At 40.7% G+C, this 17,458-nt stretch overlaps 1 protein-coding gene across 7 annotated transcripts in view; it reads right to left on the bottom strand.

Moving 5' to 3' along the window:
• Nucleotides 1-17,458, bottom strand: part of ZNF521 (zinc finger protein 521) — a 265,522-nt gene that overhangs the window by 38,227 nt on the left and 209,837 nt on the right. The window lies entirely within an intron of this gene.

The raw sequence follows: 17,458 nt of genomic DNA, 5'->3' as shown, positions 1-17,458 counted from the left end.
TTTGAAGAATTTTTCTTGTTCAGAATATTATTAAAATGATATAGTTCCACTTAATGAGGTGTAATCTTTGTATTTTTTTAGTCTAATTTAGTTGCTATTTTTTTGTTTAGGAAAATATGAGAAAGCTCAATTTCAGCTTGATTTAACTTTCACATATTTTTGTATTTGATCCCATTATACAGTAACATAGGCAGCTTTCGGCTCCCTTGACAAAAAGGGCTAGAGTCTGTTCTCACTTACAACACTGTAAATCTGATGTTACTCTATTGACTACATGGATTTACACTGGAGAGCAAAATTGTCCCCAAACAAACTGAAGGGATCCCTGCATTGAAGAGTTTCCCAGTTTCTTGAAAAGACATACAATAATCAGGGCTGATTCACTTTTTCTTATGCTATATGTAGTACACTGTGTTTGTGATCTTTGTGAATTTATGGCTTCAGGCTGGCCGTTATTTAAATATATATTTATTTAGGACCCAAACTATAGCTCCTCCATAGAGCAGTCATCTTTTCCCAATATTCTGCCTACCAAGAAGTGGAGTTTAAGAAATACCCAAGAAGCTCCAAAAAGACAGAAATAAACAGAGAGGGGACTGGAGGGGACAAAAAGCATAGAAGAGGAGGAACACAAAAGACTGCAGAGAGGAAAAGGCAGGTAAAGATTAGGGAATTGGGGGGGGGGGAGATACTGTAGACAGGAGGAGGAAGGGAAGAGGTAAGTGGGAAAAACAGGGAGCCACTGTAAAGGGGTGGGGCGGCATAGAAGGAAAACCAATAGAGAAGAAGAAGGAAAATGGAGCCACAGGCAGGAAGAGTAGATGTGACAAGAAAAGCTCGAGGAGAAGAGGTGGAGAAGGAAGAAAAGAAGAGAAGTGGGGACAGGGCAGAGAAGCCCGGGGGGTCGGAGGGAAGGGAAGATGCAAAAGAAAATCTTGATTTGATCCACATTCAAATTTTATTGGAGAAACGCTCAAAAGCATTCATCTCCGGACAGAAGTCTGGCAATTTACTGCAGCTCCAATGGCAATAATGATAAATGCATTTTTTTAAAGCCAAATGGCTCAAGCAGCCGACAATGTTACCGCTACATAATTAATAACAATAAGCAATTAAAGAGAACAGCAGGTTACAACTATAACACATCAAAATATATTAGCAAAGGAAAAAATACATCACAGTTATGAGAAAAATAAATGTACAGTCTTTGAGGCCAATGTACATCCTCTCTTATGGGTAAAACTTGTAGAGCCAGAGAAAAATGTAGTATGGCATTAAACTACTATGAGGTGATTAACATCACACCAAAACCAAATAACACTTCTAATGCTCTGAGGAAATTTGAAACGTGATATGAAAAACATGACTGTAACAGCAAGAGAGAGTTTGCTGACCACTATATGGCATTAAACTTTGACTGAGAAATACTCTAATAAATAACTTACAAGACTGCATTTGTTGGCTCACATATTTTCAAAAAGGTCCACCGAGTTTTTCTTTTTCTTGTTAATTTAAATAAGGAGAAGGGGTGAGAAAACAGCAAAGAAGGATATAAGAGGAATCAAAACCACTTGTGGGGTAAAAAGACATGGGGTTCTTACTCAGGGTGGGACCATGCCCCTTCCCTTCTCTGCACTGGCATTCGGGGACATCTCCCGGACATACGGCCATCTCACTGAAAAATATTGCCCATCCCCCTCCCTTTTCAGATGCTGCTGCCATCGCAGCTCCTTGCAGCCCCCTGTTAATGCTATGCAATCATCTAGCAGGTGATGCTCATAGAGCCATGCAGTTAGCTTATGCTTCCACCCTCACCAGGCCAGACACTAGATGGCTGGAGTGGAAGTGCCAAGGCTGCTCCCAACCTTGAGAATTCTGCATGGCACCACAATGTTTTTCTTTAGCCTGCCAACCACTGTTTAGGTATTAGCCCTAAGCATTGGTGTGTAGGAGCTAAATTCCACCCTCTGCTGCACAAGAGGGGGAAGACATTGTTTGGAAACCTCTTCTTCCCCATGCAAGCAGCAGGACACGGTCTCTCCACTGCAACCACAAGTAGTAGTAAGAAGGACAGACAGCTACTTCATTGGCCCATGCACCACATTCCCCAGTGGGCAACTAACTCCCCAGCTAGCTAGTGAGTATGCTGCACTCAGCGGCAAGTGCTAACTGGCAGCAGATAGGATCGTACTTTGCTTCTGATCAGGAGAGCAGCAAAGTGCACTGCACAGCACTTCCTCTTGTCCTACCATGAGAAATCATTCCCTGGTTGGCAGAAGTCCTTTTGCAGAGGACACAGTGGGCAGCATCTGTGCTCTCCATAGCTGCCTTGGCCAAAATAGGATTTAGCTCTCGTTTAAACTAGGCAGTCGGCATTCATTAGCAATGGTGGGGGGAAGAATCCGACAAACTATATCAAACACCATTAACCCACTGCACAACTACTGTGATCCAGCATCTCCAAAAGTTGGAGGCTGGAATCAATACATAGTCTCCACTAAACTATCTATAGGCATAACAAGGGGCTGGGGATAAATGGGTGCTTCTCCACTCTCTCATGTACACTGGGGGGGGGGGGGAATGGAGATCCTTGCTACAAAACCCCACACTGCCCCACAGTCTGACAGACGATCCATAGGACTCAGACACACACATGAAAAGGCACATTACAGTGAAAACAGTATTGCCAACACCAAACACTCAAAAATCATGAGTCAGGCTCCCAAAATCATGAGATGGGCTTAAAAATCATAAGATTTTAAAACAATAATTCACGTTGAATTCTTTGCTTTGTGGATTTGGCATTTTTAAGTATCAGATTTTCCAGCCTTTCTCTGTAACTGCAAGGACTAGAAATTTGTCCCCCCTCTTTGTTTTTTTCTAAATGAAAGCTGAGATTTTCACGTATTCATATGACTCCAGGGACTAGGCTTTAAGCAAAACACTACATATCATGAGACTCATGATAAAACTGTGAGTTGGAAACACTGTGAAACCTTGTTTAGCTGAATGAAATGGGGGACACAAAATTAATTCAGATAAATGAGGTTTTGGATAAGCAGGGGACTAGTTAGTGATGTTTAATACACATCATGGGACATGACCTCATTACAGATAAGGTACGTTAGCCTCTGTGTGTGTGTTCATAGTAGATGTGCCATTGTCACAACAAATGAAAGCAAAACTGTTCTAGTCCCCGATCACTTATTTTTGTGTTTCCATATGCACCCTACATGAGCCTAAAGTATAATTAACACTGCTGAGAAGCAGCAGCAACAGTGGATAAGTCTCACTACAACAGTACTCCCATCATAACAGAAACACAAATGTACTAGTTATCGTAACAGTGTTACGGTAAGTACACCTTTGCACCAAATCATCAAAACTTAGTGGATGGAAAGGGGAAATGATGGATTCTTGATAAGATTTTAGTCAGCGAGAAATAATGCTGCCGAAGTGTAAGAGTAGGACAGTGGAGAGAGACAAGTGAGGATTTGTACTAATTTAATCAAGAATCAGAGGCCAATAATTAAATATAGCCATCCATCCTTCTTACAGAGCAATTCCTGATGTTCCCATCTGCAAAGAACTAAAACACAGTAAAACCAAACCAAACAAAAATACCCTGATAAAATATTTCTAAGGCTATAATGCAGAATTATAAAAATGTTTTGGGCACAATACATTTTTAATTTCTTTACGATAAATTTTTTTAAGACCTGCACAAGTTAATTCAAGCTACTATTTAAAAATTTAAATATTGTATACTCTGACTATATAACAAAGACCGGTTCCATGGCATTTTATTTTTATTAAGAAATAAAATCTCAATGTCAAAAAAAGATATTTAGCAACATATATATTTAACTACTGTGATCTTTTTCTCTCTGAAAGCCTTGGGGCCATCACCTACAAATCCATGACAATGTTTAAAACCACCTAAGACTCTCCATCAGAAAACTTGAAGTCTGCAAGTTGCTAGAACTCATCTCCAAACCTCCTTACTTGTTTCCTTCACCTTATATAAGCCACAACTTTTAGTTTGTTAGAGGCTTGAGGCAAGCAGAGGGCTTTAACACAAAGCATGTTTGAACAACAGAAGTGAGGTAAAGGAGGACTAGTCATTTTCTGAAAAATGGGGGCATTTCAGAAGCAAAATCAAAAGGTGGTAAAGAAAGTAAGAGGCCAACATCATTTGCTACCCTACTTATTAATTAAACCTGTCAGAACCAGCAGGCTTTGTCAAATGCTTCTATGAAGAAAAGAGTTAGTCCTATATGATACTGATGTTAACCCTGTAATATTTTCATTAATAACAAATAAAAGGGTTTGTTGCCACAATTATGTTTTGTGAAGGAGGAGAAAATGGAGTACCAAACCTTAAAATAAAAGGAAAGTAGTACAGTAGAACCCCAGAGTTCCGAACACCAGAGTTCTGAACTGACCAGTCAACCACACACCTCATGTGGAAACAGAAGTACACCATCAGGCAGCAGCAGTGCAAAAAACAAAAAAGCAAATACGATACAGTACTATGTTAAATGGAAATTACTAAAAAAAAAATGAAAGGAAAGCAGCATTTTTCTTCTGTATAGTAAAGTTTCAAAACTGTATTAAGTCAATGTTCAGCTGTGAACTTTGAAAGAACAACCATAATGTTTGGCAAATAAATCTGTTAGTCTTTAATGTGCCACCAGACGCCGTGTTGTTTTTGTGGATACAGACTAACACGGCTACCCCTCTCATAATGTTTTTTTCAGAGTTATGAACACTTTCATTCCCGAGGTGTTTGTAACTCTGAGGTTGTACTGTATGGAAGAAAAGTGTACTGGCCCCAACACTTCAACTAACCACTAAAAGGCAGTATTCAGTGCCAACATGTAACAGACCACAAAGAACACCTTTTAGAGAGACAAAGAGACAGAGGAAGGTCGAACACCAGAGATCTGGACTGAGTATCATCCCACCAACACCTCCCAATCATTAAATATACACAATTGAACAAGAGTCACATGTACACATGTGAAAGAAAAAAGTCTGAGAGTGAGCTACAGCAGCCAGAGTCTGTCTATGCACCCTACAACACCAGTATTGCTAGTAAAATAAAGAAACTATACTGAAGCTCTGACTTAAAATTGGTAAAACCTAGGGCTGTCGATTAATCGCAATTAACTCATGCGATTAGCTCAAAAAATGTACTGCAGTTAAAAAATTAATCGTGATTAATCGCATGATGAAACAATAGAATACCAACTGAAATTTATTAAATATTTGTGGATGTTTTTCTACATTTTCAAATATATTGATTTCTATAACAACACAGAATACAACGTGTACAGTGCTCACTTTGTATTATTTTTGATTAAAAAGTGTTTGTACTGTAAAAATGATAAACAAAAAAAATTGTATTTTTCAATTCACCTAAGACAAGGACCGTAGTGTAATCTCTATCATGAAAGTGTAACTTACAAATGTAGATTTTTTTGTGTTACATAACTGTACTCAAAAACAAAACAATGTAAAACTTTAGAGCCTACAAGTCCACTCAGTCCTACTTCTTGTTCAGCCAATCACTAAGACAAACAAGTTTGTTTCCATTTACGGGAGATACTGTTGCCTGCTTATTTATAATGTCACCTGAAAGTGAGAACAGGAGTTCGCATGGCACTTTTGTAGCCGGCATTGCAAGGTATTATGTGCCAGATATACTAAACATTTGTGTGCCCCTTCATGATTCAGCCACCATTCCGAAGGACATGCTTCCATACTGATGATGTTCATTAAAAAAATAGTGCATTAATTAAATTTGTGACTGACCTCCTTGGGGGAGAATTGTATATCCCCTGCTCTGTTTTACCTGCCATATATTTCATGTTATAGCAGTCTTGGATGATGACCCAGCACGTTGTTTGATTTACAAACACTGCCACTGCAGATCTGACAAAATGCAAAGAAGGTACCAATGTGAGATTTCTAAAAATAGCTACAGCATTCGACCCAAGTTTTAAGAAACTGAAGTGCCATCCAAAATCTAAGAGGGACCAAGTGTGGAGTATGCTTTCAGAAGTCTTAAAAGAGCAACACTCAGATGCGGAAACTACAAAACCCAAACCACCAAAAAAGAAAATCAACCTTCTGCTGGTGGCATCATCATCAGATGATGAAACTGAACATGCATCGGTCCGCTCTGCTTTGGATCGTTATTGAGCAGAACCTGGCATTAGCTTGTACACATCCTCTGGAATGGAGGATGAAGCATGAAGGGACATATTTATCTTTCGCGCATCTGGCACATAAATAACTGCGACACCAGTTACAACAGTGCCATGCGAACGCCTGTTCTCACTTTCAGGTGACATTGTAAACAAGAAGCGGGCAGTATTATCTCCTGCAAATGTAACCAAATGTTTGTCTGAACGATTGGCTGAAGTAGGAGTGAGTGGACTTGTAGGCTCTAAAGTTTTACATTGTTTTATTTTTGAACGCAGGTTTTTTTTTTACATAATTTGACATTTGTAAGTTCAACTTTCATGATAAAGAGATTGCACTGCTTAGTACTTAGGTGAATTGAAAATACAATTTCTTTTTTTTTTACAGTGCAATTATTTGAAATAAAAATAAATATAAAGTGAGCACTGTACACTCTGTATTCTGTGTTGTAATTGAAATCAATATATTTAAATAAATGGTATTCTACAGTGTGATTAATTGTGATTAATTTTTTTAATCGCTTGACTGCGCTAGTAAAAGCATGAAAATGCTAAGTTAAAGTTATCGTTTTGTCCTTTGCTCACTGTGATGGTAACATATTACATCATATACAGTACGTTACCTCAGATCACGTTCTGCTCTCTGCCCACATCAAAACTTCCATGCAGCAGGGTAAGTCAAGTAGCTGCAGAGTTAATTTTTACCTTTTATTTTCATGAAAAGCTCATATTAAAGGGAAACAGTTGCACTGTCAAGATTTGCAGAGACTCCCTCACCCCAACAGAACAAAATTAATCAATGCTAAGAGATAATATAAGAGTTCATTTACAACTGCGTGTATACATGTGTGGGTCTGTGTGTGTGTGTAAAGGAGGAGGTGAGTGTGTGGAGCACATTACACATGGAGCCATGTTGATAGCTGACGATCTTGGCCTTCATGTTAGGTAACTTGCAGTGCACACTTTAGGAAATAAATGTTTAAAAATATACAGTATGAGTGAGATTTTCAAAGACAAAAGGCGGTTAGGTGCCTAACTCCCACTGATTTTCAGTGGGAGTTAGATGCTTAACTGCCTTTTGTGCCTTTGAAAATCTCCCCCAATGTTGTTTAATTGCCTGAAGTTTAAAATAAAACAATGCTTCTTCCTTCCCCTCCCTCCAAGTCTCCTCACTGCTTTCCCTCAAATATAAATAAAAAGCTAGATCTCCTCCACTACATTTGCTTGCATTAATTGATGTTAAAGAAGTCTGTTAAAAATAAAGCCCAGCAGTGACATTTTTCCTTGCTAAAGCACGGTAGCAGCACATTACACACATTACAAAAAGGTCCCCTGGTAGGCTTGTGAAGTTCCACTCTGGCAGTAAAAGGCATCTACTGTATGCTTGCTGATTTATTTATTTATTTTTGAACAGAATGTGTCACAAAACCAGGGAAAACTCACCTGCTCAGTGTCTGGGCTTTAATACTGAATGGAGGAACTGGTTGCACACCACACATTTTTAGGATTATCTTTACCACTGGTAAATGAGACAGTCAAGCCAAAGTTAACTCAGTCCCAGTTTGGCGTTTTCAATATGGTTTAATCCACATTGTCTTTATTTACCACAAGTATTGGATTGATTTGGGGGTTTTGAGAGGTTCCAGAAAACATAGCATTTCATGATCAAGGCTCCCACTTGTACAACAATTTAATTATCGGCCTATTAAACTCCAAAAACAAACCATTTACTGAAACAACTAGTAAGCAACTAATCTAACTCTGGGTTACTAAAGGATATGCTCTAAAAATTATTTAGGGGAAGTTCTATGGCCTGTGTGTTATTCCGGTCAGACCAGACAATCACATTGATCCCTTCTGGCCTTGGAATCCATGAAGATATACACCCTTCCTCCAATGAATCACCAGCTCCCCTGGTACAAAAGATTCTAGGAAAACATCTTGAAAAGAAGTACACGGTTGCAACTAGCTAATGATAACTTAGGGAAGGTGAGCTCGGAAGCTGAACAGGGACTGGAAGGATTGCTAAGATGGATATGGCTAATGGAATATGAATAGAAACAAAGGTCTCAAGCCCTGCAATGTACTGAGCACTCTCAAGATATGCAAAGCCTCCTTTTTCTTCACATACTCTCCATGGGCAATGGCATCATGGGTGCTCAGAACTCTGCAGGGTGTTTTTAGCACCTGCAGGCTTGGGCTCCAAATCCTGTTCATTGTGCTTAATTTGCCAAGTCCTAAGTCCCCATGAGGGCAGAGTTAGGAAGAACTTTGAAGGTGATTACCAGAGGCTTAAATTTCATGCGTTTTAGTGGATGAGAAGTCAGTGGAGGGATTCAAAGAGACGAGTAACGTGATCAGATTGATGCACAGGAAGATGAGTTCAGTGGCTGCACCTTGTTTGCACTGAAGAGGGGCAATGTGAGTGTTTGGGAGGCTAAAGAGGAAGATGTTGCTGTAGTCAAGGCAGGATATAATATGGACCTAGATACAAGATCTGGTTGTGGACATGGAAAGAAATGGAGACATCCTGGAGATAGTCAGGAGGAAAAAGCAGCAGGAACTGGACATAGCTCAGATATGTGGGTTAGTGGAGAGGAAAGTCAAAAACAACAGAGAAGGAATACTGACAGCCCAGCACCAACCGGTATCTACTAGTTATTATTATTTATTTCTGGTAGTGCCAATGATATGCTAGGCCATCTCTAAACAGATAAAAAGACACGATCCCTGCTCTGAGGAGCTCACAACCACAAGATAAAGAGACTTATGAACAAAGGATGTGAGGGTGGGTTATGAAATGTATACACTTATGTTAACAAAATAGTCATGCAAATATATTTTTTAAAGGATACAGAAACTATTCCCAAATTACTCCTCAAGCTTGTCATTAAGTCAGCAAGTTTTCCACAGGCATCCTGGCAGGAATGAGTCTCCAGGAGGGATTTGACAGTGGAGAAAGTATTGCCTTTTGCATGAATCCAGGGATTCTTCCCTCACCCACGCATGGGGTGCAGCATATGCGAAGCTGCCAAATGACTTCTTTCAAATAAAAGAAGAAGCGCTAGATTTTGAAAAAACTCGCTTTCATTTTTACACCAGCAAAATAACTGCAAGTGTGACTGGGTACATAAATAAACCCATGCCTCAGGGTCACTGTGGGTGCAAAATTGAGACCCAGAAGGAACTTAGATTCTAAATCTATCCCTTGTATATCATCTCCAAAGAGACTATTTCCCATAGCATCTTTTACAGTGGCGATATCATGGTGATCGGTGCTGTGGGAATGCCATTGATTAGCATGATGGATGGGAGAGAAACCGCCATTTGCATGTCATGCTGACATAGCACTCCCAGCGAACAATCCCATTCCCTGTGGCCGATGGAGCACTGGGAGGAAGTGAGTGGAGGAAATGGATTGATGGTCAGAGGTCAGTAGAAGTATAAAGAGAGAGGAACAGCTCACTTTGTGATAGCACATTCCTTGCAAAACTGTTTCAGAATGAATATCCAGATCCTCACCTAGTGTAAATCAGCACAAACCCATTGAATTCAATGGAGTTTTGAGGAGTTGGCCTGTAAAGGGCTAGAGTCTAAAGCCAGCTTTGGAATCTCTTGCCATTGCTGGCTATTATCACGAGTGCAAGGCGTGGAAAGAGACAATGACGATGCTTAGCATACCATTGTGACAGGCACCTTTCAAAAATTAAGATAGGTTCGGTCCCAAATACATGAAAAGATACTGAAATAAAAGATTGTCATAAACCTCTTTTAAACTGCAGTAAAAATAGTAGAGATGTACATGTGTGTGGAGACATCCTGTAGCGCTTTTATGTTTTGGGGGGTTGCTTTTTTTTTTTTTTTTTTTTTTTTTTTAACATTTAGAATCCCAAACAAAACGCCATTGTGCTAGTGCAAGAATCAGTAAGTGAAAATGGCTATCCACTAAAATAAACTGACCAGTATAGTTTGAATGTCCAAGATGAGTGAAATGAAAAGGTAAACACATAGTACAAAGGGTAATGCGTAAGTTAGATTTTAAAAATTATACCAGGCTTTAGCGTTACATCAATAAAGATAAGAACATTTTAAATCTATATTATTTTATATCTTGACAATGTCACTTTAAAGGGGAAAGCTGAGATTTAAAATTCTCATCCCCCTCTCTCTTCTTGACTTTCTACTTATCCCAGAATAGTTTGATGCTGTTGCTAGCTGCTAAGAGTCCAGACCAGGGATTCTAATTGGAGCTAGCTCTGCTCTCCATGGCTCATCTGGGGAAGAGAAGTACGCGGTTGTTCTGTAAGGTTACAAAAGCCTGCATTCTTCAAGCTGTACAGTAAGTACACCCACACGCTGTTTGCTCTTCCCGAGGGGTGTGTGCTAAGCCCTGCCCCTCTCTCAGAGATGATGCCCAAGTCCAGACTGCAGGGCTAAGCTTCCCTGTGCTTGGGATTCTCAGCTGCAAACTTTTCTTAGGTGTTAGGCACCTACACTGTTTTAGCAAGAGAACAGGGGCACACATGCCTCACCTTGGCACCTCCCACTGGCTAGCTTAGCATGCTAGCTTTTGTGACTCCCATTCTCAGGCGCCTGTCTCTCCTGAGGCATTGTATGGGGAGCCTAGGTACATAACCCAGGCTGTGTGGATCCCAGTGATTTTCTAGGTGCCTAAAAGTTAGGCATGGTGACACTCAGCATCATCATGCACATGTTTCTTTGTGAATTTAGCTCTACCTAACTAGCCTGCTAGTTGTGGCTGATGTTGCCAGCTGTGCATTCTCAGAACTCAATCATAACTTTTAGCCCACTGGTTAGGGTGCTCACCTGGGATGTGTGAAATCTATAATTTAAGACCCTGCTCCACTGGGGGGGCGGGGGGGGGGGAGAGAGAGAAGGGATCTGAAGATCTGAACAGGAATCAGCCCCCTCTTAGATGAATACCTTAACTACTGGACTATGGGTTTTTCTGATGTGGGGCTCCCTCAGTCTCTGCTGCTGACTGTTCCACTGTGGATAAATAATGCAAGAATGACTGGGCCAGAGAGAGAGGAAACATGAGAATGACTATGAAGTGTCGTGGTTCGAGGGAGCACTCAGGTGGGAGATTCAGGAGCCAGCTCCTCTGCTCCTTTTAAATTATTTATGAACACTGGAACAGCTTCAACGGGAAAGATTGAAGGAGTCTCATGTCAGCATATCCCGTAACCTCACTCACTTTCAAGCTTGTAGATTCCTGTTCAAATCCCTTAACCTTATCTGGTGAAGGGGGAACCTGAGCCATGGATCTCCCACATCTAAGGGGAGTGCCCTAACCACTGGGCTAAAAGTTACTAGGGAGGTTGTCAATTTTCCCCTGCCCACCCAGGCTGTTTTGTGTAAATTCACCTATCGGGGCCCAATCTGGCAGTTGAGCTCTGAGCACATTTGCCGGATGGGGCTCTACAGGTGAGTTAGTGGAGAAATGCCAATCTTTCCTCACTGTGGAACTGCAGTGTGCATTGCCAGAGTCAGAAACATAGGCACCTTGGGAAATGTTACTGCAAAAAATATAGGCATCCAGTGTGTTTAAGCACCTATGTGGTTTGGCAGCAGCTGAGTGAAGATTTTGTGAATCCCAGTGGGGCCTGAGTCTGGGATTTAGTGGCAGTTAATCACCTAAGTCCTTTTGTCCTCCTTTCTTAAAATGAGGATTAAGAGCATCTTTGCAAGCACTTTGGGGCAGGGAGCGTTTCTAATCCTATGTTTTGTGTAGTTACTATATGGTGCTATTACAATACTCGACAATAATCTTGTATGTTCCCCAAACGCTGGTGTAGTTCACTCCTCCCTTTAAATATCTAGAGGAAGCAAAAACTTAGGGATCCATCTTATATATTCCAGAGGGCCTTCAAATCCCATCAACTTCATAGGAGCTGAGGAACACTTAGAACCTTGCAGGTTGCAGCCCTTAAAGCAGTTTATGACTGACAATTGCTCGCCAGCATTTCAGAATGAGGTTCACCCAGATGGCCCAGTATTTTAAATCCAAACACTAAAAGGACAAAAGCCTGAAGCTAAAAAATATTAAATCAAAATATGCACTAGACACTAGCCTCTCCTTGCAGTTATGCGCGCAGGGCAGCGTTTCATGATAACACCTCCCTGATCATCTCCCATCAGCAAACGGATAGACTCCTTTACTTGCTGTGCGGGGAGGGAAGGGTGGGAGGGGAGAAAGGGTAATTACTTTTAAAGCCTTTTTTTATAATCTAAGTCTTTCTAATTTGAAGAAATCATCTCATAGAGCATACTAGACAGTTGTTAGGGGCCCTTGACTGAGGGCCCTTGGGTCTTCTCCTTACCTTTGATCTGCCTTATGAAAAGTTAATGTCCACCACGTCAGGACTTGTTACATAAACATACCCTTTCTCTAACTACTCAGTCCTGCCTGCTGCAACTTCCACCCGTATTACCCATTTATATTTAAATGCTGACTTTGAGCTTATACCCAGAAGCACTGACATTTTTAAACAGAAGTAGCTTAACTAGGGTAAACTGCTAAATATAATTTATTGATGATAAAGAGCTTGGTTCAGATTAAATTCCAGCAATTCAATAATGAACACATTTTACATCCTGCATCCGGGATATGTATCGCTCTCCCTCCTCTCCCCCACTTAACTGGGAAAAGGGGGGGTCTCAGAATCTGTGATTTCCTGTGGATTAGATATGATGCAATCACAAGCACATATTTTTGATATCTCTATTAACAGACTGTTCATGTCTAACTGCAAAACTTGATTGCACTTCTTTCAACATCTTTGCCCAAGACAGACCAGTAAACACAATTCCTCTCTCTATAATTAGACTTTTCTCTAAGGGCCCTGAAGTAAGTCGGCATGCCGTAGATTTAATATCCAGTGCTATATCCATATGTGCTGCCCTTGCCTGGTCCCAGAGCATATAAACTCCCCTATTAGCAGCCCTGACTGCTTAATTATGCAGATTTTTTTTTGTACCCGCCTGCCTGTAAAATTACTGTGTCTAACCTTTTTTTTTTAAACTCTGCACCATGCTGGCCATTCTAATGAAATCGGCATAGGGGAAAGGGCCTGATTTGCAGTTATGGAGGTTGGATTGCACTGGCAATCTGTCCTTAGTGGGAGTTACAAAAGAAGTCAAATGCCTTCATCTGGTTCTACCCTATCATCCCCAAGGTGATTGAGTTCACTTCCTGATGCTTCCCAAGTTTTCCTCAGGCTGTCCAATCAGCACATCCACCAGGGAGCCCAGCCTAGCTTGCAACAGTCTCTGTATCTAGTTACAGACCCACCAGGGACAGTCAACTATCCACCCCCAAGCCTTCAGATGAAAACCTTTTCTAACAAGGCCGCCCAGCGCCAATGAAATAACACACATCTGCATATCCACTGGGTCCCATGTTTCTTGTGCTCATGGATTATGTATCTTGCAGCCTCTAATAAAGAAATGCAGTTCTTTGTTTAATGTTTATCTTGTGCTTGTTAAGCAAATGCTAATGTTGTATCAGAATGCTTTAGTGCTATTTGGGTTTTTGGTGATTTACTACAAGACAATCTGCTGTGAAGTAAATTTAGAGGGGAGGGGGAAGAAAAAAAAAACATTCCCGTTGAAAGCGGGAAAAGAGAGAGAGAAAATGGTTTGACAGAGAAAGAGCAAGAGACAGAGAGAGTCAGAGCGAGTGCGAGAGTGCAACAGCTCCCGGTAGGACTTTCCTCACCCCAGGCTGACATGCCCACTTTATCACTAGCTGGTCCGAGACCTGGAGGTACAGAATCAAGCCAGTACAATTTCCAAAAGGGATAAAATGATAACTTCCCCTTCAGTGATAAGGTAAACAGTATCCTGAAGGATAAACAGAAAATAAAACAGCCCTTTTTGTTGTCTGTCTTTGTGCCCTGATGGTTAGTACTGTGCAGTGTTATTCACAGACCACAGGGAAGCCCTAAATTTAATTGTTCATGCCTGGCTCTACTAGAAACAGTCAGAAAAGAAAAAGAACCCCCTCCTCATTTTTTTTTTGAGGGAGGGATTTGGAAGCGGATTAATAAATGAATGCCCTTTATTTACCCTTTGGCAAGAATGGATATAGATATCCACAGTGCTAAGCCCGTCTGCCAGTCTCTTTTCAATGCTTCAACCCTGTTTTAAAAGACGTAAGTTCTAGAACTACAGAGTATATTATTTTTTTCTCCCTCACATGCGTCAGGGTCAATATAATAACGCAGACCTCCAAATACAAAATGAAAAAAAACCACTGGAGACTAAGCATTAACTACATACTCAGCTGCCCCACTAGATGCCCATCGTGCCATAACTCCCTTTCTGCCTCCTATCTCCAGGTCATAAAGATCAGCTAATTATAAAAAGGACTGAACAAAATAAGGTTGCAGAGAACCAAAATTTATTGCTGGCGTCAAATCACATCTACAGCCTACAGGACAGGTTTCATATTTCTACTATCTTTATTGATAAACAATTTTATACCTTAAACATGATAAAAGTCTAAAAAATACAGATATGTTTTAGTCTATAGGTCTTTTTTCTAAAAAAAGCCAACACTTTGGAATCCCAGAGGTATCATGTGACATGGCAACAGATGTTTATTACGCAAACACACATGTGCATACACGCACAGAAATTGAGTGTGTGAATATTCCATTTATAGTAGTATGCATGTCCTTTGTCATGGTACCTGAGTGTAAACAGACATGTTACTCTACTGAATCTATAAGCTGCATGGACCCTACTGTCCATTGTTAAGGTCTGTATTGTTTTATTTTGAAATGGTGAATTTGGGCTAGTGCAAAATGCTGGACTGAGAACCTTCGAGTTCTCTGTTACAAAAGAGATAATATGTGGGAAATGGTTGTGTGAGTTTCTCTACATTGGTACGATGCTAATGTGTCTAAATTTAAAAAAAAAAAAAAAAGAAAAAAGCCAGCCCTGTGGATAAGACGACAGTTCCAGTTTTACCCCAATTCAATCTTTGGCTGCTCTGCTGAAACTGCTAGCAAAAATGCTTATTGGTAAAACCTGTGGGGGTGGTTTGTGATGTGCATGCTATTCACCAGGAACTGGATATTCTTCATGCATAGGTCACCAATTGTCATCAAACAGTCCCAAGTAAGGTCAGATTTGAAACATTACCATAGAGGTGAATGGCTCCATATGCCATTATCAATCTGCCAGGCATGGTAGACCCCTACTATGGCAGGTGTTTTAAGAATATAAAACATATCGGTCTTGCACTGCCTTCTCCCATCCCTGGTTTTATTCAACAAAAAATCCTTTGCAAAAATTATTTTTAAATGGTATAGTTCATTATTCTGCATTTAAGGTATTATTATACAAAGCCACTGTTAGCTCTGCATACTCTGCTGGTGCCCCATTTGTTACTGATACAATTCAAGGTCCTGACCCTAATCTTTAAAGCCCCTAGCGATCTAGGGTTGTGCTACCTTGAGACTGCCTTTCCACTCACAGTCCTCAAAGAAAGCTGAACTCAGCAGAAACCACTGAATTTAACAGAGCTCAGGTTTAAACTCTCCTCAGCAAGGTGGCAGAAAGTTCTCCATGTGGAGTAGTCTGTGGGATTCCTTATTTGACCTGCCACTATCAGCCAGTCCTGCCCAACAGTACCACCAGGAATTAGCAGTATGTGAGCCCTGGCACAGACTACATTTTCCCAGCAGACTCCACCTGAGCTACCTTTGGTAATGACTGCAGCTGGGTACTCTGCTCAGTTTGAACTATGAGAGGGTCAAAATGGTGGTGAATCTGTGCTGTTTTTATTTATCCTTAAATGCAGGAGGTCTTCAGCCTCCAAACTGGATCAGAGAGAGAATGTCCATTTTATACATGAATCCTGAGATAGAAACCAATATTGATGTACAGGTCACCCTGATGCAGTGTTAAAATCATTTAGACTAACTGTTCTGAGTGAGTCCAATTTCCACATGGATGGACTTGTATTAGTCATCACTGGAACTGTGTGTGCACCTCAGGTGCAGAGTGGTTCCACTCACATAGCTGGCAATATTTTTGATCTTGTTTTTGTGGTGGGATTGGAGAGAAAATGGTAATTGTGCCTTTGTTGTGAACCAGCCATTACCTCCTTTGTCTTCAGGTTGGGATACACATTTTCTGCTAGGAGACAGCATCTATTTTAAAGGTCACCCCTCAGAAGCAAATGGGTTCGGTTAGATTTCCAAGGGCTCTAAGCAGGAATATTATGCAGCTCTCAGACCACTCTACTGAAGGTGTGACAGGACATAATAATAGTCCAGTATCTTTATCCACTGAACATCTTTTTTCTCTACATTGTTCTGATATTCAGATGACATCTAAATGATAAAGTAGGAAGGATGATGTATAAAAACCAATGACTTATGTCCTGTTTTGAAATGTACTGATTAAGGCAAAAAGAGCATTTGAAATTTTCTGTGGTCACTGTGCAGGAGTAGTCAAAGAAAACAGGGGGTTAACAACCTGCTTAATCCAGGTTGTTTGTTTTTGGGTGACAGAGTCAAAGTGTTTCTAACTGTGAGGAATTACTTTGAGGATAAAGATCAGTCGGATCCAGACTGAGATTTCCATCTCTATGGTGGCAGAATTTACTTTTAGTGAGGGGCTAGCAATGTTCGGAGCCAACTCATTAGAATTATTGTGGACATGGAAATTTAAGTCTCTCAGAACAATGAGTCTTTTCTGTTTGAATTTCAGTCTGTGGTGGTCAGGCATATGATATAATCTCACACTCAAATCCAAGCCCCTCCCGGCTGATGAAAATCAGCAGGAAGATGTTGGGGTCAGTTTGGTTTTAGGCCTGGGGTTTAGTACAGAGTCTGCTCTGGAGGTGTAGGATACTGATGATCTGCTGTCAATGATTGAGAATCACATGTCCATGCTGATTCTTGTTGCTCTGAGAGTTGCTTTTGATACCCTTAACCACAGATGCTGGGGACTTGCCTGAAGACCACAGTAGGGCCAATGGGATTGCTTCTTTCTTTCTGAGAGATCTGAAAGGGAAGCATTGGTTAGCTGCTCATTTACTTCAAGAGCTCTCATGACGGATTCCCGCAGGATTCTCTGTTATCACCATTGTTGTTAACATGTATATGGGGCCAGTAGGAGGGATGGAGAGAAAGTATGAATGGTGGTGTCTTCAATATGTTTATAACACCCAGCTTTAGATTTCCCTTCAGACCCCGCTGGAACAGTAGAAC

Source organism: Caretta caretta, chromosome 2 (genome assembly GCF_965140235.1).
Source record: "Caretta caretta isolate rCarCar2 chromosome 2, rCarCar1.hap1, whole genome shotgun sequence".
Classification (NCBI taxonomy): domain Eukaryota; kingdom Metazoa; phylum Chordata; order Testudines; family Cheloniidae; genus Caretta; species Caretta caretta.
The sequence above is the reverse complement of the archived record's forward strand: the minus strand, read 5'-3'. Positions and strand labels throughout refer to the sequence as shown.